Consider the following 27873-nt stretch of genomic DNA (forward strand, 5'->3'; position numbering starts at 1 on the left):
GCAAATGCCAAGGCAATGGACTTACAATTGTCCTCAATGGGCAAACAACAATGATAGCATCACAAAGATAAATGAGATGATCATGCATTAATGGCAATTGATGATGATGATAAATGCATAACATACAAGCAAGCAAGTGCATATGAAGCAATCAAACAATCAATGAATAGCAAGCAGCACACTCTATAGCCAAGACAAGGGGGGCTCACTCAAGAGGGTTTGACTTTGAAAGTCCACTGTAATAGGTGAAGGTCGCTCTTAACCTTGCCATTGAGAGGCTAAGGTGAAGCAGATGAAAAGGAGATGAGGGGTGTGCCTCATTGCTTCTATCTCAGATCAGAGAGAGCATATAAGAAAGTGTGGGAGTTCAGAAAGTAGGAACTCTCTCCACATTATTGACTCGATTAGATCTTGGGTATTTATCTCATTGCTTCAACCAGGTACTGGGAGCAAAGAGAGGACACACTGAATAGTGGGGGATAGATTGCTTATCCCTACCTTCCACCAATTGCCTTACTTGAAGGACTTTTCCTGCTTAGGACAATTTTAAACAAACACAGGCATTGCCTCTTAAGGAGGACTTCAGACAGTTTGCCCGGTCAAATAACAGACCGGGTCTCCAGACTACATGAAGAAGAAAGGTTTATACCTCAAAGCAAATGCTAAAAAGCAAAGCAAGCAAGTTCAAAGAACTTAGGCAACTAAAGTACCTGAAAAAGTCAAACCAATTAGTAAACAGCTCAACAGTCAAAATCAAAAGAAAATGAACCAATAGTCAACCACAGAGGGACCAATTGTGCAAGGCACAAAGACTCAAGCATGTGAGTCACACCTACAAAACAAAGGTTAGCACATTAAACAATCAAACTAAAACACATTTGAATGATCCTCAAGGCATTGGTGCTTAACCTGAAACAGAGGAACTCAACATAAGCTTAGAAGACCACTAGGACTAGCCTAGGGTCAAAGATGAAAGAAAAAGTCAAGGCAGCAAGAAAAAGTCAACCCAAACCAAGTCTAAACATTCAAGAAGCATTCTCAATTGGATTCATAATAAAATCATGCATCATGGTCATTTCATATGCAAAAGGATGCAAAGCATGGCAAGAGAAGCATACAAAAGTCAACAGCAAAGACTTCATTCAAAAGTCAACTCAAACAATCCCAAAAATTATGAAATAAAACACACTCAATCCTAACATCTAACATAGTATACATGTAAAATTTCATGGCATTTGGATGAGAGGAAGGCAGTCAATGAAATTCATGAAGTCAAATCAAATTCAAGTAAGCATGGTGAAAGTCAACAAGCATAGGTCAACTTCAAAAAAATCATATCAATTTGAAAACAGAAGAGAAATGAATGAGATTAACACCAATGCAAAGCTCAAAGTGTCTAGTTATCACATATGAAATTTCATGATCATACAATAAGATTTGAGAATTTCACAAAAGATTTGGCAATGCATAGCACAAAAAGTCAACAAATGACCAAGTATGGAAGAAAATTCTTAATCAAATGGAAAACAGCAAGATTAATTCCAAGAAAATTCATACACAAACTAGACATGTGAAAGAACATTCATGCAAAATTTCAAGTGATTTGGATAAGGGGAAGCATGTGAGCAAAAATTGGGAAAATGCATGTTCATGTTGTGACACCAAATGTAACACATGACTTCAAAAAAACATAACTCCCAATCCACAAATGATAAATGCACAAACTTTATATGGAAATGAAGGTAAATGTGTCTAGTTTCACCACAAAAAATTTCAAAGGCATTGGATATAACATGAATATTTCACAATTGAAATGGCACAATGTATCATTCATGCACACATGTTGAGAAAATAATTGTCAATTAAAAACCAACCAATGGAAAATTAATTAAAATTCACAATTAAATTCTTGACTCATTTGTGAACATGTGTAAAAAAATTCATAATTTTTTTGATGAAACGTGAAGGAGAAATAAATTGTGGAAGTTGGATGATAAATTGGTGCAAGCATGAGCAAAAGGCATAGCAATATGGGGTCAACCAAGTCAACGGATGGCAATTGCTGTAATATCAATTCACTTAACCAAAACGCACAGCATAAGCAGGACACGGGAAATGTTCTTATTGGTCCTCACCAATAGAACAGTAAACTTGGCCAAATGATTTCAAAAACTGGGTTCTAAAACCCTAGGGTTTTAACAACCATGGTATCTCAACATTCATCATCATCATGCACGAACAAACACAACCAACCTTAATAATCATCATTCAAGCATCAACTGTAACCAACATCAACAATCCAAAACAAAGCCATGTAACCTCATCATTAGACAACACCAGCTAATAACCAAACAGACACAAACATGGGAAATCTGGAAATGATAAGGTTTAAACACGGCAGGGCAGCTCAAATGCTCAACTTTAATCGATCATCATGGCCAACAAATCTTAAACAGAAACATGCAGACCAACATGGTAACATAAATGATATTCATGCAGCATAGGATAATAGCAAGCAATGTTTAATCAGCATGGCAGCACAAAACATATGGTTTTTTGGGTTCAAGCATAACAGCAGCAGGGTATGCTCATGGGATTTCAAAACTGCAGCAGGGTTTGAACATTCAGTAGGATTCATTCAAATTCATGGTTCATTAACAGCATGCCAAATTCAAACAACATGGTAGACAAATGGCAAAAGCAATGATTCATGTAATTACCAACAGTAACAGCCATCAACACACATGCATATATGAACTGGATTTTTAGAAATATGCTAGGTTTTCATGACAGCAACATTCATCACTTCATGCTCATAATCATCAACTAACACTCGAAACAAGTAGATTACACAACAGCACATAAACTTTAATCATGCAAGCATCAAACATGAACACAAACAACACATCCAGCAGCCAACATGCATGAGCTAGTTTTTTTCTGGAAAAATACAGGGTTTATCATGGCAGGGTTTAGCAGCATGGTATCAAGTTCATCATCAATTTGCAGCATGGCTGATAGCATGACAGTAGCAACGAGTTCATGCAAATACAAACAATAGCAGGTAAGCAGCATCAACCAATATTAGAACATCCATGCTCATGGGAGATCCTGGACAGCTTAAGGTTTCCAAATAGCAGCATATGCTCATCATACTCACAACAAAATTCGACCACCAAACAAACAACATGGTACTGGTAAAGGCCAAATCAATCAGCAATAAACAAGCATCAACAGGAAAATTTTTGGACAAATTCATGGTTCAACAGCTACAGGGTATCATCAATTTCATCATCATAAAACCAGTCATGAACAAACAAACATAACAGAAGCAGCAATGATCAAGCATCATACAATCATCATGGTAATGAGATGCATCATGGGATCACGAGCAGAAATAATGGCCAACATACATGCACGTGTACATGATTCCTGGAAAATATGTTGGGGTTTATGAACAGCAGCAGGCATCATCTTCAATGTTTGTTAACAAATAACAATCAAACAACATGGACACCACATGATAATACACTCATGATGCCTATACGACAAATAACACACAACAACCAAAACAAATGAGCTGGATTTCTGGAAACAGTATAAGAGTTGTAAGATAGCAGCAAAGCATTTGCAGCATCAATTTCATCATCATGAACTCAATCAAAATGAGCATCAAGCAAGCAGCATCATGACATGAACAACAAAACAACACCAGCATGAGGGATTCTAGGCAAGTTTATGATTCATACACAACAGCAGGGGTAGACATTCAACATCAAGGTTCAACATTCACACAGGCAACTTCAGACAGACATAATGAACAGCATGGCCAATGGAACATCAAGCAAACTTTAACCAACAACCAAACAAACAGTAATCCTGGAAATTCTGGGCAGCATAGGTTTGAACAGCAAGCATAAACTCATCATCACCATAAGCTCGAAAATTCATCATGCTCAGAATTAAAATATGAGTATAGTAGTGTAATCCTCATGCATCACACATACACAATCCATTCATGGTTTTCAGGAAAAACACAGCATCACACATACACAATCCATTCATGGTTTTCAGGAAAAACACAGCATCACAGCAAATCGAAAGAAAAATACATTCAAGCATAAAAATGAAAACTCATATTTCTCTCAGCATAACCAACCATTTCAAACCATTTAAAATTCATGATAATTAGCACAACACAAACTAGCTAAAGCATATCATGGCATAGAGAATGAAGAGATCGAGATTTTTACTTGGTTATGAAGAAATGGAGGAAACAGTGATGTTTTGAGGTTGTTGTGCTGAAACAGGTGGCTCTTATGCTTGGCAATGTTGAATGTTTGAAGAAAACCAGCTCACCCTTGCTTGAAACTCTCAAACCTTGAGTTCACCATTGTCATGCTCATTGAAAACAGAGCCAGGAGGGAGCTGCACAGGTGTGGTTTCACACTTGGAATGGGCTTGTTATGATGATGGATGATGAAGAAAACAAGAGGAAGCTCGAGGGTTTTGGGATTTTTTGCAGAAAATCACTTTGAGCAAAATGCACTATGTGAGAGTGAGAGAGAATTCTGGTTGGTGGCTGCAGCCTAGGGTTTCACAAATGTCAGAAAATGACTTATATATCACCTGTTTAGAGTTGGATTAGGGAGTGCTAACTTGGTTTAGTTTAATGAGTACCATTTGCATTTTGCTAATCATGTGCACAAGTGAAATGGAGGTGTGTAATGCTGTACGAGTGGGCTTGAAAAACCAGCTGTAAATGACCTTTTCTTTCTGCTGTTTGTTGTTTGCACAGAAAATGCTGTATTTGTTTTGCTTATGTACTTCCATTTGCAACATTGCCAAATTTGTGCTTTTGGTTCAAAAAGGTGGTGGAATGATGGTATGGACATGATTTAAAGCTTGGAACAAATCACAAATGATATATGGAACATTTCCCAATTGGCCAAATCAAGAAAAAGTCAAGGAATCAAAAAGTCAAAGTTTGGTCAAACTTTGAATTTAAATGAAAAGGTCCAAAAATGCCATTTTGAATGGCAAGGTTTTAGGTCATGAAATTTATATTTATGGAAAGAGGATGAAAAATGTGGTGTGTAGGAAAAAACCCCACCAAATTTGGCCTTATGGTTTGAGAGATATGGCTCTGTGAAGTTCAAAAATTGATGAAAATGAATTGATCATATCTTGACAACCACACATGGGATTTGAGAGTTCTTGGACTTTTTGAAAATGGGAAGACAAGATCTTCAACTTTCATGTTGGGCAAAAATTCATTTGAAGCTTGTATCATGATGTAAGTTGAGGATCAAGAAGTTTCCATTTTTGGCAGTTGAAATTACAGGTCCACTTGCTATTTCTGGAAAATTTCTGATTGACTTGATTTTCTTCCATGATGAGGTTGAACATGATAGATGAGGCTTATACAAGCATGAATGAACTCCTTCAGATCAATTCTATCCATCAAATCCTTGATTAAATCCACTGTTGACCAAGTTTGACTTTTCTAGGGTTTTGAGTGACTGAGCCTCTTCTGATGATTTCCAAACCCTAATTCCTTGAGAACTTGACTCCAAATGATGTCCCAAGTTGTATGAACCTTTGATTATTGATCATGGTGCCCAAATTCTGCAAGAATGGCCACCATCCATTGCTTTGACTGACCAATGACTGAGTTTGACCTAATTTCTGATGATTGCTTCAACTGCAAGCAACAAGGTTAGACTGACAATATTTTTGTACTTTTTGAATGATAATCATATGAAAACAAAGATATACAAATGCAAAGTATGCTTGGTGATCAAGAAACAACCCACAAGGCAACCTACCCACTAGGAGGGAAGCTAGGGCATGCAATGATCCTTGAGGTTATGATATGAATGATATGGGCCATGAGGGATCTTAGGGCCCAAAATTGGGGTCTTACAGATGCCCCTATTTAAGGTCATTCTAGCCGGAGAAGTGAAGTTTAGAAATCTTCATCTCGACGCGGTAGAATGGACTTAAATAACAGTAATGAGACAAATTTTGGTCCCTAAGAGACCTCATGATGCAAATGTATGCGTGCAAAAGACACAAATTCTGTGGGGAATATAATTCACACAGAAGAAAAGACGATCCATCGGAGTAATACACTCACCAGGAACAGAGACTCTAACAAGATTCTATGGGGATAATAAAAGAAAAAGAAATGTGTGAACAATACACGACTGGGGAAAAAACAAAACTGACACAGCGTGAACAAAACACGACTCTGATTAGAAAAAACAGAAAACAGACTGGAAAACTCACTGGGGAGTGAAGGACTCACACTGGGAAGAGAATTCCAAATGGAAAATAAGTCCATTGGAAAGACACAAGCTGACTCCTGAGGAGAAGCAAAAGAAAACTCCACTGGGGAAGTAACAAGCAAAATGAGATGCTACCGGTAAGGGTAACAAACTCAGGAAGGAACACCAAGGATACCGGGTTGTAGGTATGTAACAGGTGACCGACCAAAGACGTGAATTGGTGTGTGTTCCAAGACACTCATCATCCTGAAGAGAGCGAAAGCAAACTTGTTTATAGGATGGACATTCAATTCCACAAGGAAAATGAATCTTACTCTGAGGGGAAAGCAACAAAGAATTGACCCAAGAGTGAACGAGACATATTATTCATTACCGGCAGACCGTGAATAATATACTCGAAAGGAAAATTATCCTGAACCGGTTACTGGGTTGTTTATAGGATAAAATCCGAAGACGTGAATTGGTTTGTGTTCCAAGACACTCATCATCCGAAAGAAAACTAGAACAGCAGACTTGTTTAAAGGATGGCTGAAAAAACGTGAATTGGTGTGTGTTCCAAGACACTCATCATCCGAAAGAAAGCTAGAACAGCAGTCTTGTTTAAAGGATGGCTGAAAAAACGTGAATTGGTGTGTGTTCCAAAACACTCATCATCCGAAAGAAAGCTAGAACAGCAGACTTGTTTAAAGGATGGTCAAAAAAGCGTGAATTGGTGTGTGTTCCAAAACACTCATCATCCGAAAGAAAGCTAGAACAGCAGACTTGTTTAAAGGATGGACAAAAAACGTGAATTGGTGTGTGTTCCAAAACACTCATCATCCGAAAGAAAGCTAGAACAGCAGTCTTGTTTAAAGGATGGACAAAAAACGTGAATTGGTGTGTGTTCCAAAACACTCATCATCCGAAAGAAAGCTAGAACAGCAGTCTTGTTTAAAGGATGGACAAAAAACGTGAATTGGTGTGTGTTCCAAAACACTCATCATCCGAAAGAAAGCTAGAACAGCAGTCTTGTTTAAAGGATGGCTGAAAAAACGTGAATTGGTGTGTGTTCCAAAACACTCATCATCCGAAAGAAAGCTAGAACAGCAGTCTTGTTTAAAGGATGGCTGAAAAAACGTGAATTGGTGTGTGTTCCAAAACACTCATCATCCAAAACGCAAACTGGTTAAAGGATGGCTATTCGATTCTACAAAGAATACGAATCTTACTCGACTGGGGAAGATCAACAAAGGATTCCGACCAAAGAGCGCATGAGACATATTATTCATTACCGGCCGACCGTGAATAATATACTCGCATGGAAGATTATCCTGAACCGGTTACTGGGTTGTTTAAGGATAAAAATCCGAAAAGAAAGGCATCGAGATACCAGAATAGGTATATAATGATAACCAATCAAAAGGAGCAACAGACATTACCAACAAAAGGGTAAATGAAAGGCGATTTGCTGAGGATAAATTGCGAGCATCCGACAATTATCGACAGAAGACTAGCTGGGGATGCACTGGTATACAACCAATGATCCGGGGAACAAATCACTAGCATACGGTGAGAAGACCCACTGGGGATAAAATTGCTAGCATACGGCAATTATCCACAAAAGACTTGCTAGGGATATAAGTGCTGATCTGAGCAACTTATACAAGCAAAAGGAAAATCATCATTAAATATTGAATGAAGATAACCACAAAAATTAGGGTTTACATCTACCGAATACGGGGTAGAAGACCAAAAACTCCGCGTGGGGATAGAACAAACCACAAATCCGCACGGGAAACAAAATAGGGTTTATAACAAACCACAAACTGCTGAAGAGCAGGAAAATAGGATTTACAACTACCGGGTAGTAGGTAGAAAACCAAAACTCTGGCTGGAGAATAAAAGGTGTATAACCACAGATTCTGTTAAGAAAGCCAGGAAAAAGTAGGACTTACAACTGCTGGTTTGTAGGCAGAGGCCCAAAAACATTCCGCTGGGGAACAACCCACTGAGGGAGAATGATATCATCCAAATAGAATTCAACTGCATAAGCAACTCTACTGGGGAAAACTGTCGGCTACTCTCTTGGGAATGAACCACTGAGGGAGGACAGATCAAACAAATAGATTCTGCAACGAACCACTCCGCTTGGGGAGAATATACAGCAAACTGATCACAACAAGTAGATTCTGCAATACAAGCCACTCTACTGGGGGATCACAAACAGTCAGGAATCAATCCGTTCACTGGAGGCAAGAGCCATCATCCGACCATATCGGGGATTGAAGGAGTATTCAACAGGCGAACATGCCACAACAAACATTCTGCAGGCTAAGCTGAGGAAAAGATGGTTGTAATACACATTGGGATATCAACCCAAACAAACATCTGAGTAGGAAAATAAATCCTGCTCTGCTGGAGAGAATAACTCTGATGGAGAGATAGCAATAATTCCGCAGACGACTTCGCCGGGGAAAAGGTAAAGTACCGGGTATCAAACCACTGACTTACCGAGGTCTTCCAAGAGAAAGCGATCGTGCTGAGGAAACAGACAGTTCCGCTGGCAGCACTGCATGGGGAAAAGCGGTAACAACTCTACTTGCAACCCTGGTGGGGATATTAATAACAGCTCTATTCGCGACTCCGAGGGGAGTATCAATCAACAGCTATACTCATGACTATGCTGAGGAGACAAATGAAGTCTGGGGCATACGACCCACTGGAGAAAGTGACGGGGCACCAGGATGACAAACCATCAACCGCCGAAACTTCTCAAGAAAACACCCATGCTGGGGGAAAACTGCTGCTGGAGAAAACGAAGTCTTCAACAACACTCTGCTTGCGATTGTACTGGAGAACAGCCCCAACAACAACTCTGTCTGAGGAACAACCTCAACAAAGATCTGGAGAAAGAAGATACCACCAAACCAGGAATATGAACCAATGTCTTACCTGTTGGGAATCATGCCACCCTCGGGAGAGCACTGAGATATTCTTGAGTATCCTTTCAATCTTGTGAATGTTCACTTTGTTTAAAACAAAAATTTTGAAAAATTTGATTTGTTTAAAACAATGATATTTTATCAATTTAAAACATGCAAAACATTTGTTGAATTGAAACAAATAAGAGTGCAAATAATTGGATAAAAAGCTCAAATTGATTTGATAGAATGGTAGCCTGCAAATGGCAAGATTCCATAGATCTGTACAAATTTGAAATCAGTGATATATATTGGAAGAGGGCTACATTGAACATAATGATCCTTTCTCTACCAATTTGAATCTCGATGTATCCGAAGCTTCAGTTGACGACGAATCGAGAATCTGCTGACGAAATGACGACTGATAAACCAGAAAGTCTTGTCAGGATGCAGTTACTTGCCAAATCCCTAATTTTTGCCTAGATTGCCCCAGGGTGAGGTACTCAATCTAGCGGGATGCAAATATATCTCTTTTTTCAAAGTCTCTAATTTTTGCCTGGATTACCCTTGCGGGTTCTCCACCGAGACGCTCATTTTTGCCTAAGCCGCCCTTTCGGGTTTTCAACTTAGCGAGCTATTCTTTTTTTTCATTTGCATATACTTTTTTTTTTTTTTTTTTTTTTTTTTAGGCAAAGTATCTCTTAACTGCATCTGAATTCACAGGACGAGTGAAATCCTCCCCATCCATTGTTGTAAGCATCAAAGCACCGCCTGAAAAGGCTCTCTTAACAACATACGGACCCTCGTAGTTTGGAGTCCACTTGCCCCTGGAATCGGGCGCGAAAGACAAAACTTTCTTGAGCACAAGGTCACCTTCTCGGAACACACGAGGCTTGACCTTCTTGTCGAATGCTTTCTTCATTCTCTGTTGATACAACTGACCATGACACATGGCAGTTAATCGTTTCTCTTCGATCAAATTCAGTTGGTCATATCGACTCTGAATCCATTCAGCATCAGTCAACTTGGCTTCCATCAAGACTCGCATTGATGGGATCTCCACCTCTACTGGGAGAACGGCTTCCATACCATAAACAAGAGAGAAAGGGGTTGCCCCTGTTGAAGTGCGTACAGACGTACGGTATCCATGCAAAGCAAATGGCAGCATCTCATGCCAATCTTTGTAGGTGACAGTCATCTTCTGGATAATTCTCTTGATATTCTTGTTAGCAGCTTCAACAGCCCCATTCATCTTAGGTCTGTAAGGAGAGGAATTATGGTGTGCAATCTTGAATTCAGCGCACAACTCATCCATCATCTTGTTATTCAGATTAGATCCATTATCAGTAATGATCCTCTCTGGCACACCATAACGGCAAATCAACTGGTTCTTGATAAACTTCACAACCACCTGTCTGGTCACATTCGCATACGAAGCGGCTTCAACCCATTTGGTGAAGTAATCAATTGCTACGAGAATAAAACGATGTCCGTTGGACGCTTTCGGCTCAATCATGCCGATCATGTCGATTCCCCACATAGAGAAAGGCCATGGTGATGAAATCACATTCAGGAGTGTCGGAGGAATATGAATCTTATCCGCATAAATTTGACACTTGTGACATTTCTTCACATATTTGCAACAGTCAGACTCCATTGTCAGCCAATAGTAGCCTGCTCTCAACATTTTCTTAGCCATGGCATGTCCATTGGAATGAGTACCAAATGAACCCTCATGGACCTCAGTCATCAACAGGTTTGCTTCGTGTCTATCCACGCATCTGAGCAAAACCATATCAAAATTTCTCTTGTACAGCACTTCACCACTGAGGTAGAAACTGCCTGACAACCTTCTCAAAGTTTTCCTATCTTTCACAGATGCCCCAGGCGGGTAGACCTGGTTCTGGAGGAAATTCTTGATATCAAAATACCAAGGCTTGTCATCTTTCACTTCTTCGATTGCAAATATGTGAGCGGGTCTGTCCAAGCGCATCACAGTAATATTGGGGACATCATTCCACCATCTGACAACAATCATGGAAGCAAGTGTAGCAAGGGCATCTGCCATCCGATTATCCTCTCGAGGAATATGATAAAATTCAACTTCTGTGAAGAAAGTTGAAATTCTCCTTGCATAATCTCTGTATGGGATGAGACCTGGTTGATTTGTCTCCCATTCACCTTTGATCTGATTGACAACCAAAGCTGAATCACCATAGACATCAAGATATTTGATTCTCAAATCAATGCATTCTTCAAGTCCCATAATACAGGCTTCATACTCCGCCATGTTATTCGTGCATTTGAAGGTTAGCCTTGCTGTAAACGGAATGTGCGATCCCTGGGGATTAACAATTACTGCCCCAATTCCATTTCCATATTGATTAACAGCGCCATCAAACACCATCGTCCATCTGGAACCAGGTTCTGGACCCTCATCAAGTGTAGGCTCATCGCAATCTTTCATCTTCAAATACAGAATTTCCTCGTCAGGGAAGTCATACTGAACAGACTGATGATCTTCAATCGGCTGGTGTGCTAAGTGGTCAGCCAAGATACTACCTTTGATAGCTTTCTGAGCTCGATACTCAATATCATACTCAGATAACAGCATCTGCCAACGGGCAATCCTCCCAGTTAAAGCAGGCTTCTCGAAGATATACTTAATTGGATCCATTCTGGATATCAACCAAGTTGTATGATTTATCATGTACTGGCGCAAACGCTTAGCTGCCCAAGCTAAAGCACAACACGTCTTCTCAAGCATAGAGTATCGAGACTCACAATCAGTAAACTTCTTACTGAGGTAGTAGATAGCAAACTCCTTCTTCCCTGATTCATCTTGTTGACCGAGTACACAACCCATCGAGTCTTCAAGAACTGTTAAATACATGATCAGAGGTCTTCCTTCCACTGGCGGAGACAAAATCGGAGGTTCGGACAGATAATCTTTGATACTGTCGAAAGCTTTCTGGCAATCCTCGGTCCAATCATGAGACTGATCTTTCCGGAGGAGCTTGAATATCGGCGCACATGTGGCGGTCATGTGGGATATAAATCTGGAAATATAGTTCAAGCGGCCAAGAAAACCTCGGACTTGCTTCTCAGTTTTGGGTGCGGGCATCTCTTGTATTGCTTTGACCTTTGCAGGATCAACCTCAATACCTCTTTCACTTACCACAAAACCCAACAACTTGCCGGAACGGACTCCAAAAGTACACTTGTTCGGATTCAGACGAAGCTGGAACTTCCTCAGACGCTGAAAAAGCTTCAACAAATGCTCAATATGCTCAACTTCCGTTCGGGACTTAGCAATCATATCATCAACATAGACTTCTATCTCCTTGTGCATCATGTCATGGAACAAGGTAGTCATAGCTCGTTGATACGTGGCTCCGGCGTTCTTCAAACCGAAGGGCATCACTCGATAACAGAATGTTCCCCAAGGTGTGATGAATGTTGTCTTCTCCATATCCTCTGGTGCCATCTTGATTTGATTATATCCGGAAAATCCGTCCATAAAGGAAAAGACTTTGAATTTAGCCGTATTGTCCACCAACATGTCAATGTGTGGTAGAGGAAAATCATCTTTAGGGCTAGCTTTATTCAAATCTCTGTAGTCAACGCACATACGGACTTTTCCGTCCTTCTTAGGAACAGGCACAATGTTGGCCACCCATTGAGGATATGTCGAAGTCACCAGAAACCCCGCATCAATTTGCTTCTGAACTTCCTCTTTGATCTTCACTGCCATATCTGGATGAGTTCTTCTGAGCTTCTGCTTCACAGGCACGCACTCAGGCTTCAAAGGCAGGAAATGTTGCACAATATCTGTATCTAAACCCGGCATATCTTCATAGGACCAAGCAAAGATATCTGAATATTCTCGTAGCAAGCTGATCAAATCTTCCTTAACAGACTCTTCAAGAAGTGCCCCAATCTTCACCAGGCGCTCACAATCTTCAGACCCCAAGTTGACTGTTTCCAAGTCTTCGAGATGCGGCTGAATGATCTTCTCTTCGTGCTCAAGGAGACGGGTGATCTCATCAGGAATCTCTTCAACGTCATCTTCCTCTGCCTCAAATACAGGGAATTCAAAATTGGGAGATGGCGTTGGATCATTATGTTCAATGGGTTTTAGGATCAACCTGCATAATGATTTTGGTTAAGAGAAAAAACTTTAGATTTTAAACAAGCAAATCATTATGCAGATGAAAAAATGTTGCTTTTACAGCTTTTATTTTGTTTTTATGGTTTTTTGTGATCACTGATTTCATAAAGAAAAGCAAAAAGTGAAAACAAAGGAAAAACAAATGTTTTGACAATGCAAAAATTGAATGAAAACATCATTGTATATATGCTTTGCCAACAATGTCATCACTTCTCCTTTTGGCATGGGAGAAGGGTTTTAAACAAAATGAACAATTACTCTGATCTATGGACAACTGTAGGAACATCCACAGCGACCCAATTGTGGCAGACACCACCAGGAATAACAAAGTTGTTCAGATCTTCTGCGTCTTCTTCTTCAATGATAGCAGCAGCTTCCTCTTCTGCAGGTTGATCAGCATGGATGAATCCTCCACTTGTGAACAGACCTTGCTCGTTGCATGCCCCAGAACCAAAGCCAATGCCAGCCCGGGATCGGTTGTCTTCAAGTTCAAGCACTTTCCCTAATCCAGCAACTGCACCACATTCAATGGCCAGCTTCGCATCTCGGTAGGAAGTGAATGAAGGAGACTTCTTCTCGATTGGTTTATCAATAGATAAAGCTTGGAACTGAGTTCCAACTTCATCCTCTGCATCAATGTACGAGAAAGAAGATAGATTACTGACCAGGAGAGCCTTCTCTCCCCCTACTACAACCAATTTCTTGTTTTTCACAAACTTCAGCTTTTGGTGTAGGGTGGATGTCACGGCGCCAGCCTCGTGAATCCATGGTCTGCCCAAGAGACAGCTGTATGATGGGTGAATATCCATTACTTGAAAAGTGATCTGGAAATCACTTGGTCCAATCTTGATTGGGAGGTCAACTTCCCCAATCACGGTCTTACGCGACCCATCAAAAGCTTTTACAACAACCCCACTCTGCCTCATAGGAGGACCTTGATATGACAGACGAGAGAGTGTGGATTTTGGCAATACATTCAGAGACGATCCAGTGTCCACCAACACATTGGACATTGCATCAGATTTGCAATTCATAGAGATATGTAAAGCCATGTTGTGGTCTCTTCCCTCCTCAGGGAGATCAGCGTCACAAAAGCTCAAGGTGTTGCAAGCGGTAATGTTTGCAACTATGCTATCAAATTGTTCCAGGGTGACGTCATGATCAACGTACGCCAGGTCTAAGACTTTCTGCAGAGACTCCCTATGAGGCTCTGAATTCAGCAACAAAGAAAGAATGGAAATCTTGGAGGGCGTGTGTAGAAGCTGGGCTACAATATTGTACTCACTCTTTCTGATGAGCCTCAGCATCTCATCAGATTCTTCATCAACAATGCCACTCGGGCCAACAACTGAAGAAATGGGAGTCTTTGGTACGGACGAGGAGGGTTTGGCAACATCAAGTGCCGGATTCTGAACATTCACAGCATTCCCTACAGGGTGCACAACAGTGTCAGAAGCAACAGCCTTAGCAGGCGCAGAAAACACACGACCGCTGCGGGTCAACCCACTAACATCAGCGATAGTGGTTACAGATGTTGAAGGCAAAGGAACCTCTACTCCATCTTGGACAGCAACAGGACTATATCTGAAAGGTACGGCTTTATCAGATGAATACGGCACAGGGCCGGCTGGTTTGATGATCAAAGCAGGTGATGCCTTAGGCTTGTTGCTATTGTAGCGAATAACAACGGGCTCAGGCAGTTTGAACACCGGGGAGATGACACTCACTTCGGGCTCAACAACATCCACATTGCGATTCTGGAGAATCTCAATGGTATCTTCATTCAACATCTTCTGAAGCTCTCGGCGAACCTGATCACAACCCAAGCGGTTAACAGAACAGACACGGCACTTATCGTGGTTATGCTCCAAATAACTGTGCTGACACAGCATCTTATGTAAATCAACCAACGATTGCCGGATATGACTGACATACTTCACCTTGTATTTCCCAAGGTCTTCCTGGATCATATTCACAGATTTCCCATGCGAAGGCAATGGGTTCCTGGTGACATTTGGGTTGGAGTCTTCAAAACTCAGAATTCCGCTCCTCATAAGGTCTTGCACCTTAGTCTTCAGCTGGAGGCAATTCTCAATGTCATGGCCCGGAGCGCCAGAGTGGTAGACGCAATGCTGGTCAGGCTTATACCACCACTGAGGGTTGGCCGGTATAGCCGGAGGATCTCTCGGAGATACCAATTTCCGCTCTATTAGAGAGGGATATAACTCCGTATACGTCATAGGAATCGGATCAAAGCTGATCTTCTTCCTTTCATAACCCGTGTTCGCTTGATTACTCGAATTCCCACGAGGCTGATAAGCCTGTTGCTGCGGACGAGCTTGTTGTTGATACTGTGGTTGTGGATATTGTTGCTGATGCTGATACTGTTGAGGTTGATATTGCTGACGTTGAGGAGTGTTATCCTTGAAAACAGGTGCTACGTGAGCCACCTGGTGCTGATGACCAGAATGTCGTGCAGGCTTCCTCTGAACAGAGGGTCTTCGATGCTTTGGCTGAGACTGCACAGCATGCGCTTCACCTTCTTTCCTCTTAAACGCTCCATATCGCTTAGAGGAAGAACCATCATCTTTGGCTAACCGTCCCTCGCGGACACCTTCTTCAAGACGCATCCCCATGTTCACCATCTCGGTGAAATCAGAGGGAGCGCTGGCCACCATTCTCTCATAGTAAAATGACCCAAGAGTCTTCAGAAAGATCTTGGTCATCTCCTTCTCTTCTAATGGTGGAGTGATTTGAGCTGCCAGCTCACGCCATCTCTGGGCGTACTCCTTGAACGATTCTTTGTCCTTTTGTGACATAGACCTGAGTTGATCTCTGTCAGGCGCCATGTCAACGTTGTATTTATATTGCTTGACGAAAGCTTCGCCAAGGTCGTTGAAAGAGCGGATGTTGGCACTGTCCAGACTCATATACCAACGGAGAGCAGCACCAGACAAACTGTCTTGGAAATAGTGGATCAAGAGTTGATCGTTGTCGGTCTGCGTGGACATCTTTCTGGCATACATAACCAAGTGTGCCAAAGGACAAGTGTTCCCTTTATATTTCTCAAAGTCTGGGACTTTGAATTTAACTGGTATCTTAACACCGGGAACTAGACAAAGTTCGGCTGCTGACTTGCCGAAGAGATCTTTGCCTCTAAGAGTCCTCAATTCCTTTCTTAGCTCGAGGAATTGATCGTTCATTGCATCCATCTTCTCGTGAACATCTGAGCCTTCAGAAGCCTCAGAGTGATAAATGGTGTCGTCTACCCTAGGCATGGTATGCACGACAGGGGGAACAGGTATAGGGACCGGGCTAGATGCCGGCATTTGAGCAAACGTTGGAGCTGGCAGATCAGGCATGAAGCCAGAAGGCATCCCCCAAGGAAAACCGGGAGGCATGGCATTTGGCTGCTGGGCACTAACAGGCACCGTTGATGTAGCTATCTCTGATATAACCGTCCGCTGAACGGGAGTTGCTGGTTGAGGAGCAGGCTGATTCTGGGCGGCCAGAAGTTGTTCCATCAGAGCGCCAAGTCTGGCGACTTCATCTCTCAAACTCTGGTTCTCTTGTTCCAATTGCTCCATAATTCTCGCAGAGTTGACCCTCGTATAATACCGGTGAGTCAGCTTGTCTTCAAAATAAATGAAGAACAGACGTTAGAACCAAAAGACCAGAAAATGGGTACCTGTTTATGCAAGAATGATGCATGAAATGCTTGTGCAAATGCTTTGTTTTCAAGGAACCCTCAGGGCGTTGCTTGCAATATTTTGAATATTAAACATTTTGATTGCTCATGGAAAATATTTCTTTTAAATATATCGAAACAAAGAAATACAGCATTTTTGAATTCATTACAAAGAGAAAAGGTAAATGACATCCTATGGATCCCTATTAGCTCGGGATGCTGGAGGACGAGAAGTGCACAACTTCTTGATCTCTCTCTCATAGGCAGCCTCCATATCAGCTTTCTCCTTTGCAAGTTGATCATACTTCCTTTTCCAGAATTTGGAAGACTGAGGAAGCAGAGAAGTCCAAGTGTCGTTTGGATCATCGATCACTCGGTGCTCGAGAAATTCAATCATAGCATCCTTCTCCTTGAGCTGCTGCAGCAATTCCTCTCTCTCGCGGATCCAGGCACGCGAAAGGTCTTCTTCTCTCAACTTCTCTACACGTTGGGTAGGGAGGGTTGAAGGCCCAGCCACATCCAACGGTGTAGGTCTCGGATGATCGTATGGCATCAGATAGGTAGCAGCCCTCTGTCTGACCCAAGAGGTGTATGGCTCCAAAGCAATGCAGTTCTTTGGACCCAATTCATTCCTACTCTTTATGCGAATATTGCGCCAAGCGCGGACAAATATGGCTTTCAGGCCTTGGGGATCTTTACCCTCCTGAAAGAACACACCTTCTAACAGAATGTTATGGGGTTTATCCTTTAGGGGGAACCCAAGCTGACGACGTGCAAGCGCAGGGTTGTAGGTAATCCCACCACATGTACCAAGAAGAGGCACATTAGGGAATTCACCACAAGAGTTAATGATCTGGACGGTATCGTACACGCGATCATACCAGGTGATATCATCATTGGTGAGAGACATGAGTCTCTGAGACCACCGTAGACATCCCTTGTTCTCCTTGAAAGCAACTGTCTGCGGCAAGTGCGAAATAAACCACTTGTACAGCAGGGGTAAACAGCAGACAATGACTCCTCCATTCTTCATATTCCTTAGGTGCAAGGAGACATATGCATCACCCAACAAGGTCGGAACTGGATTAAGAACTGAAAAGATCCTAATGGCATTCATGTCGACGAACTTGTCGAAGTTGGGAAACAGCACCAATCCATAGATGAGTAACACAAATAGAGCCTCAAAGGCATCCTCACTCATGGCCTTCCCATAAAAGGTAGCTTGGGCAATGAGGAACTCGGAAGGAAAACCCTGAATTCCGCCTTTGGTAGTCAGATTAGCTCTAATCAGATCTTCATCTATGTGCAACAAGCTGGAAATCTCTCGAGCAGATAGAATACTCTCTAGGCCACTGAACGGCACTTGATCCAGAATCGGAATCCCAATAAGGTGAGAGTATTCTTCCAAAGTTGGCAGCAACTGGAAGTCCGGAAATAGGAAGCAATGATAGAGCGGATCATAAAACTGAGCCAGAGTGCTCATCAATCCCTCATCCACCTGAGTAGTCAACAACGGCAGAAGCTTCCCATAGCGAGCCTTGAAACCCAAGGGATCTAATACATACGATGTCAGATTCCTTAGCTCTTTTACATCGGGCTGCTTAAAGCTGTACTTCTTTGTATGCCTCTTTGGTCTTTCCATGTCTGAAAATTTTGCAAATAAACCCTTTAAGTTCCTTGAAAATTTTTCTTTTTGATGACATGAATGCGGATGAATGCGTGAATGCATGAATGCAACAAACACACTCAAGGATCAAGCAAAGCACACCAAACAAAGGTCGTGGGAAAGCTCTATGTATCCCTAATATCAATCATCCATTTTGGTGGATTTAGGTTTTCACCTTATCAACACCCAAGTTCCATTGATATTAACGGTACATGAACCGGTTCAGACATTCTTAATATCAACCAGCCGCTTTGATGGATTTTAGGTTTTACACCTGATCCGGGATCCATTGATATTAACAATGTTTGAACGACTCAACCACGAATCACGGGTTTGTTGAGAGTCACGAGCATGGAGTCTCGGTTAAGAACCACCCAAAGGGAGTGTACTAGGGTTTAAACCTGCCAGACATGTTCTATCAGAGGTGCCCATAATCATCGTTCCATCTTTCGAATATTATCGGAGGAACGAATACTCGTATTCCAAGAATATTCTCAAGAGAAACTCTTATGAGTGTAGTATCGCGTAACAATCGTATCAGAACTGACATCTGAACGACCTCCGCACTACGGTCCTAAAAATAGGCCAAGATGGGTTTGGTAAACTAAGGTCCTTGGCTTCTGCGGAACATGATTGAAAGAATAATGCCTAACCACAAATAACTTGTGTGACATTATTAGTTCAACATGACCTCCACCAAATGAATGGACTCGCAGGTCAACTGGCTAAGGACTACTCCACACCAGTCGACAAGACTATGCCATTCTCCTATCCTAGAGTGCACTCGAGTTCGGGTACAGAACTCATCTCACAGATCACCAAAGCAAACAAGCATTGTATATCAAGCAATTCACACATTACAATCAATACAGTGATCCCAAATTGTACAAAAATATGTCAAATAAAGAATAATAATATAGCACAACAAGGGTGAAAAGTAGGCAATACCACCAAGGATTCTGGTGAGATTTCCCCAGCAGAGTCGCCACTTTTCTGTGACGGTGTATTCGTCGCTATATGATCTATCGATTAAATCATAAGCTAAGAGATACATTGAAATTTCGAGTCGCCACCGCACTTTTATTTATCCAAAGGACTGGCTAAAAAGCGAACAAAAGCCTAAGAAGTTTTACACGTAGAAAACTAATAAAAAGATCAGAGATTCTGGGTAAGGGGTAAATTACGCAATGGGAAGGTGTTAGGCACCCACTACGTCCTAGGTACTCCTAGGGAGCCCTTTTCACACTTGTTATGCTAAATTGTTATTTGTTATGACATAAAGATTGTGCAAACATGATTGGGATGATGAGAAAAGAATATACATTTTTATTGGATTATTGGGTTCGAACGGATGAACCCGTTGCCTACGTACCTTCCATCAAAGGTAAGGATCAGAACGCCGTAGTTCGGCTAAAAGATTTCCAAAAGTTGGTGGATTTGATTTTAAACACAAGCACTGAGGCTTTTCATTATCAATGGGAGAACACTCGACCAAAAACAACATCCACCACGCGAGGATAGCTTCGACGTACTAGAGGGGTTAGCCCTGTTTGAAGTACGGAAGTCTTACTGTCGACTCACTAAGGATAGGCAAGATTTACATCAACCACAATGATAATTGAAGCCTATGGCTAATGCATGAAAAGATTAATGGACAGAGCCAAAACAAGTGAATGAGTGAAGTTAATTGATTGTGATTATGAAAGTGAAGTCAGAGTATGATTAAGATTGATTCAGAGGAAGTGTTGTGAAATGAGTTTGAAAAAAGGTCAAGGACTTGAGTCCAGGTTTTTAGTTAGAAAACATGAAGAAGTTTGCACAACACTTATGTCAAGTTTAAAAGGTAAAGTGTGAAAAGGTTTAGGACATAATGAATGGTGAATGGATGAGAATGGGATGTAAAACTTCTTAGAAGGTTCACTTCTTGAAATCATATAGCAGATGATTCAAGTGTGTCCTTTGGAATAGCAATGGATAATAATAAACAAACAAAGCAAAGGCGGATATCGGATGCCAATCACTGGGCTTATACCAATCTCCTAAAACAGGATGGGATGTCAGATGCCACTCAATGGTCTTACACTAATCTCCACAGGCAAAGAAATAAAAGCGGATACCGGATACCAATAGATGGATTTACACCAGTCTCCTAAAACGGAACAGGATATCAGAAGCCACTCAATGGACTTACACCAATCTCCTCAAAAGAAAAACAAAGATGAGAGATGGAAGTTAACTGCCAATCTGTCTGGACTTAGGTTAACTCCACAGTATGGTCCTAGGAAATCCAATGCCACATTACAGGGACTTACAATGAATCCTCACATACAAGAACAAAAGCAACAATATGATCACAGGAATGCAAATGCCAACTAGCAGGGACTTACAGTTGCAACCTCTCACACAAACAGATGAACAAACTATGATCACAGGAAAGCAGATGCCAACTTACAGGGACTTATAACTGCAACCTCACATACAAATCAAACAGATCAAATTATGATCACAGGATAACAGATGCCAACTTACAGGGACTTATAACTGTATCCTCACATACAAAAAGATAAAACAGAAGATATGAGTGACCAATGAGGTCTTACACTCTATCCTTCCATATCACAGGAGCAAATGCCAAGGCAATGGACTTACAATTGTCCTCAATGGGCAAACAACAATGATAGCATCACAAAGATAAATGAGATGATCATGCATTAATGGCAATTGATGATGATGATAAATGCATAACATACAAGCAAGCAAGTGCATATGAAGCAATCAAACAATCAATGAATAGCAAGCAGCACACTCTATAGCCAAGACAAGGGGGGCTCACTCAAGAGGGTTTGACTTTGAAAGTCCACTGTAATAGGTGAAGGTCGCTCTTAACCTTGCCATTGAGAGGCTAAGGTGAAGCAGATGAAAAGGAGATGAGGGGTGTGCCTCATTGCTTCTATCTCAGATCAGAGAGAGCATATAAGAAAGTGTGGGAGTTCAGAAAGTAGGAACTCTCTCCACATTATTGACTCGATTAGATCTTGGGTATTTATCTCATTGCTTCAACCAGGTACTGGGAGCAAAGAGAGGACACACTGAATAGTGGGGGATAGATTGCTTATCCCTACCTTCCACCAATTGCCTTACTTGAAGGACTTTTCCTGCTTAGGACAATTTTAAACAAACACAGGCATTGCCTCTTAAGGAGGACTTCAGACAGTTTGCCCGGTCAAATAACAGACCGGGTCTCCAGACTACATGAAGAAGAAAGGTTTATACCTCAAAGCAAATGCTAAAAAGCAAAGCAAGCAAGTTCAAAGAACTTAGGCAACTAAAGTACCTGAAAAAGTCAAACCAATTAGTAAACAGCTCAACAGTCAAAATCAAAAGAAAATGAACCAATAGTCAACCACAGAGGGACCAATTGTGCAAGGCACAAAGACTCAAGCATGTGAGTCACACCTACAAAACAAAGGTTAGCACATTAAACAATCAAACTAAAACACATTTGAATGATCCTCAAGGCATTGGTGCTTAACCTGAAACAGAGGAACTCAACATAAGCTTAGAAGACCACTAGGACTAGCCTAGGGTCAAAGATGAAAGAAAAAGTCAAGGCAGCAAGAAAAAGTCAACCCAAACCAAGTCTAAACATTCAAGAAGCATTCTCAATTGGATTCATAATAAAATCATGCATCATGGTCATTTCATATGCAAAAGGATGCAAAGCATGGCAAGAGAAGCATACAAAAGTCAACAGCAAAGACTTCATTCAAAAGTCAACTCAAACAATCCCAAAAATTATGAAATAAATCACACTCAATCCTAACATCTAACATAGTATACATGTAAAATTTCATGGCATTTGGATGAGAGGAAGGCAGTCAATGAAATTCATGAAGTCAAATCAAATTCAAGTAAGCATGGTGAAAGTCAACAAGCATAGGTCAACTTCAAAAAAATCATATCAATTTGAAAACAGAAGAGAAATGAATGAGATTAACACCAATGCAAAGCTCAAAGTGTCTAGTTATCACATATGAAATTTCATGATCATACAATAAGATTTGAGAATTTCACAAAAGATTTGGCAATGCATAGCACAAAAAGTCAACAAATGACCAAGTATGGAAGAAAATTCTTAATCAAATGGAAAACAGCAAGATTAATTCCAAGAAAATTCATACACAAACTAGACATGTGAAAGAACATTCATGCAAAATTTCAAGTGATTTGGATAAGGGGAAGCATGTGAGCAAAAATTGGGAAAATGCATGTTCATGTTGTGACACCAAATGTAACACATGACTTCAAAAAAACATAACTCCCAATCCACAAATGATAAATGCACAAACTTTATATGGAAATGAAGGTCAATGTGTCTAGTTTCACCACAAAAAATTTCAAAGGCATTGGATATAACATGAATATTTCACAATTGAAATGGCACAATGTATCATTCATGCACACATGTTGAGAAAATAATTGTCAATTAAAAACCAACCAATGGAAAATTAATTAAAATTCACAATTAAATTCTTGACTCATTTGTGAACATGTGTAAAAAAATTCATAATTTTTTTGATGAAACGTGAAGGAGAAATAAATTGTGGAAGTTGGATGATAAATTGGTGCAAGCATGAGCAAAAGGCATAGCAATATGGGGTCAACCAAGTCAACGGATGGCAATTGCTGTAATATCAATTCACTTAACCAAAACGCACAGCATAAGCAGGACACGGGAAATGTTCTTATTGGTCCTCACCAATAGAACAGTAAACTTGGCCAAATGATTTCAAAAACTGGGTTCTAAAACCCTAGGGTTTTAACAACCATGGTATCTCAACATTCATCATCATCATGCACGAACAAACACAACCAACCTTAATAATCATCATTCAAGCATCAACTGTAACCAACATCAACAATCCAAAACAAAGCCATGTAACCTCATCATTAGACAACACCAGCTAATAACCAAACAGACACAAACATGGGAAATCTGGAAATGATAAGGTTTAAACACGGCAGGGCAGCTCAAATGCTCAACTTTAATCGATCATCATGGCCAACAAATCTTAAACAGAAACATGCAGACCAACATGGTAACATAAATGATATTCATGCAGCATAGGATAATAGCAAGCAATGTTTAATCAGCATGGCAGCACAAAACATATGGTTTTTTGGGTTCAAGCATAACAGCAGCAGGGTATGCTCATGGGATTTCAAAACTGCAGCAGGGTTTGAACATTCAGTAGGATTCATTCAAATTCATGGTTCATTAACAGCATGCCAAATTCAAACAACATGGTAGACAAATGGCAAAAGCAATGATTCATGTAATTACCAACAGTAACAGCCATCAACACACATGCATATATGAACTGGATTTTTAGAAATATGCTAGGTTTTCATGACAGCAACATTCATCACTTCATGCTCATAATCATCAACTAACACTCGAAACAAGTAGATTACACAACAGCACATAAACTTTAATCATGCAAGCATCAAACATGAACACAAACAACACATCCAGCAGCCAACATGCATGAGCTAGTTTTTTTCTGGAAAAATACAGGGTTTATCATGGCAGGGTTTAGCAGCATGGTATCAAGTTCATCATCAATTTGCAGCATGGCTGATAGCATGACAGTAGCAACGAGTTCATGCAAATACAAACAATAGCAGGTAAGCAGCATCAACCAATATTAGAACATCCATGCTCATGGGAGATCCTGGACAGCTTAAGGTTTCCAAATAGCAGCATATGCTCATCATACTCACAACAAAATTCGACCACCAAACAAACAACATGGTACTGGTAAAGGCCAAATCAATCAGCAATAAACAAGCATCAACAGGAAAATTTTTGGACAAATTCATGGTTCAACAGCTACAGGGTATCATCAATTTCATCATCATAAAACCAGTCATGAACAAACAAACATAACAGAAGCAGCAATGATCAAGCATCATACAATCATCATGGTAATGAGATGCATCATGGGATCACGAGCAGAAATAATGGCCAACATACATGCACGTGTACATGATTCCTGGAAAATATGTTGGGGTTTATGAACAGCAGCAGGCATCATCTTCAATGTTTGTTAACAAATAACAATCAAACAACATGGACACCACATGATAATACACTCATGATGCCTATACGACAAATAACACACAACAACCAAAACAAATGAGCTGGATTTCTGGAAACAGTATAAGAGTTGTAAGATAGCAGCAAAGCATTTGCAGCATCAATTTCATCATCATGAACTCAATCAAAATGAGCATCAAGCAAGCAGCATCATGACATGAACAACAAAACAACACCAGCATGAGGGATTCTAGGCAAGTTTATGATTCATACACAACAGCAGGGGTAGACATTCAACATCAAGGTTCAACATTCACACAGGCAACTTCAGACAGACATAATGAACAGCATGGCCAATGGAACATCAAGCAAACTTTAACCAACAACCAAACAAACAGTAATCCTGGAAATTCTGGGCAGCATAGGTTTGAACAGCAAGCATAAACTCATCATCACCATAAGCTCGAAAATTCATCATGCTCAGAATTAAAATATGAGTATAGTAGTGTAATCCTCATGCATCACACATACACAATCCATTCATGGTTTTCAGGAAAAACACAGCATCACACATACACAATCCATTCATGGTTTTCAGGAAAAACACAGCATCACAGCAAATCGAAAGAAAAATACATTCAAGCATAAAAATGAAAACTCATATTTCTCTCAGCATAACCAACCATTTCAAACCATTTAAAATTCATGATAATTAGCACAACACAAACTAGCTAAAGCATATCATGGCATAGAGAATGAAGAGATCGAGATTTTTACTTGGTTATGAAGAAATGGAGGAAACAGTGATGTTTTGAGGTTGTTGTGCTGAAACAGGTGGCTCTTATGCTTGGCAATGTTGAATGTTTGAAGAAAACCAGCTCACCCTTGCTTGAAACTCTCAAACCTTGAGTTCACCATTGTCATGCTCATTGAAAACAGAGCCAGGAGGGAGCTGCACAGGTGTGGTTTCACACTTGGAATGGGCTTGTTATGATGATGGATGATGAAGAAAACAAGAGGAAGCTCGAGGGTTTTGGGATTTTTTGCAGAAAATCACTTTGAGCAAAATGCACTATGTGAGAGTGAGAGAGAATTCTGGTTGGTGGCTGCAGCCTAGGGTTTCACAAATGTCAGAAAATGACTTATATATCACCTGTTTAGAGTTGGATTAGGGAGTGCTAACTTGGTTTAGTTTAATGAGTACCATTTGCATTTTGCTAATCATGTGCACAAGTGAAATGGAGGTGTGTAATGCTGTACGAGTGGGCTTGAAAAACCAGCTGTAAATGACCTTTTCTTTCTGCTGTTTGTTGTTTGCACAGAAAATGCTGTATTTGTTTTGCTTATGTACTTCCATTTGCAACATTGCCAAATTTGTGCTTTTGGTTCAAAAAGGTGGTGGAATGATGGTATGGACATGATTTAAAGCTTGGAACAAATCACAAATGATATATGGAACATTTCCCAATTGGCCAAATCAAGAAAAAGTCAAGGAATCAAAAAGTCAAAGTTTGGTCAAACTTTGAATTTAAATGAAAAGGTCCAAAAATGCCATTTTGAATGGCAAGGTTTTAGGTCATGAAATTTATATTTATGGAAAGAGGATGAAAAATGTGGTGTGTAGGAAAAAACCCCACCAAATTTGGCCTTATGGTTTGAGAGATATGGCTCTGTGAAGTTCAAAAATTGATGAAAATGAATTGATCATATCTTGACAACCACACATGGGATTTGAGAGTTCTTGGACTTTTTGAAAATGGGAAGACAAGATCTTCAACTTTCATGTTGGGCAAAAATTCATTTGAAGCTTGTATCATGATGTAAGTTGAGGATCAAGAAGTTTCCATTTTTGGCAGTTGAAATTACAGGTCCACTTGCTATTTCTGGAAAATTTCTGATTGACTTGATTTTCTTCCATGATGAGGTTGAACATGATAGATGAGGCTTATACAAGCATGAATGAACTCCTTCAGATCAATTCTATCCATCAAATCCTTGATTAAATCCACTATTGACCAAGTTTGACTTTTCTAGGGTTTTGAGTGACTGAGCCTCTTCTGATGATTTCCAAACCCTAATTCCTTGAGAACTTGACTCCAAATGATGTCCCAAGTTGTATGAACCTTTGATTATTGATCATGGTGCCCAAATTCTGCAAGAATGGCCACCATCCATTGCTTTGACTGACCAATGACTGAGTTTGACCTAATTTCTGATGATTGCTTCAACTGCAAGCAACAAGGTTAGACTGACAATATTTTTGTACTTTTTGAATGATAATCATATGAAAACAAAGATATACAAATGCAAAGTATGCTTGGTGATCAAGAAACAACCCACAAGGCAACCTACCCACTAGGAGGGAAGCTAGGGCATGCAATGATCCTTGAGGTTATGATATGAATGATATGGGCCATGAGGGATCTTAGGGCCCAAAATTGGGGTCTTACAACTGCCACATGTGCGCCAATATTCATGCTCCTCCGGAAAGATCAGTCTCATGATTGGACCGAGGATTGCCAGAAAGCTTTCGACAGTAATAAAGAGTATCTGTCTGAACCTCCGATCTTGTCTCCGTCTGTAGAAGGAAGACCCTTGATCATGTATCTGACTGTTCTTGAAGACTCGATGGGTTGTGTACTCGGTCAGCAAGACGAATCAAGAAAGAAAGAATCTGCTATCTACTACCTGAGTAAGAAGTTCACTGATTGTGAGTCTCGGTACTCTATGCTTGAGAAGACGTGGTGTGCTTTGGCTTGGGCTGCTAAGCGTTTATGCCAGTACATGATAAATCATACAACTTGGTTGATATCCAGAATGGATCAAATCAAGTATATATTCGAGAAGCCTGCTTTAACTGGGAGGATTGCCCGTTGGCAAATGTTGTTATCTTAGTATGATATCGAGTATCGAGCTCAGAAAGCTATCAAAGGTAGTATCTTGGCTGACCACTTGGCACACCAGCCGATTGAAGATCATCAGTCTGTTCAGTACGACTTCCCAAACGAGGAGATTCTGTTTTTGAAAATGAAAGATTGCGATGAGCCTACACTTGACG

Source organism: Lathyrus oleraceus, chromosome 5, assembly GCF_024323335.1.
Source record: "Lathyrus oleraceus cultivar Zhongwan6 chromosome 5, CAAS_Psat_ZW6_1.0, whole genome shotgun sequence".
Lineage (NCBI taxonomy): Eukaryota > Viridiplantae > Streptophyta > Magnoliopsida > Fabales > Fabaceae > Lathyrus > Lathyrus oleraceus.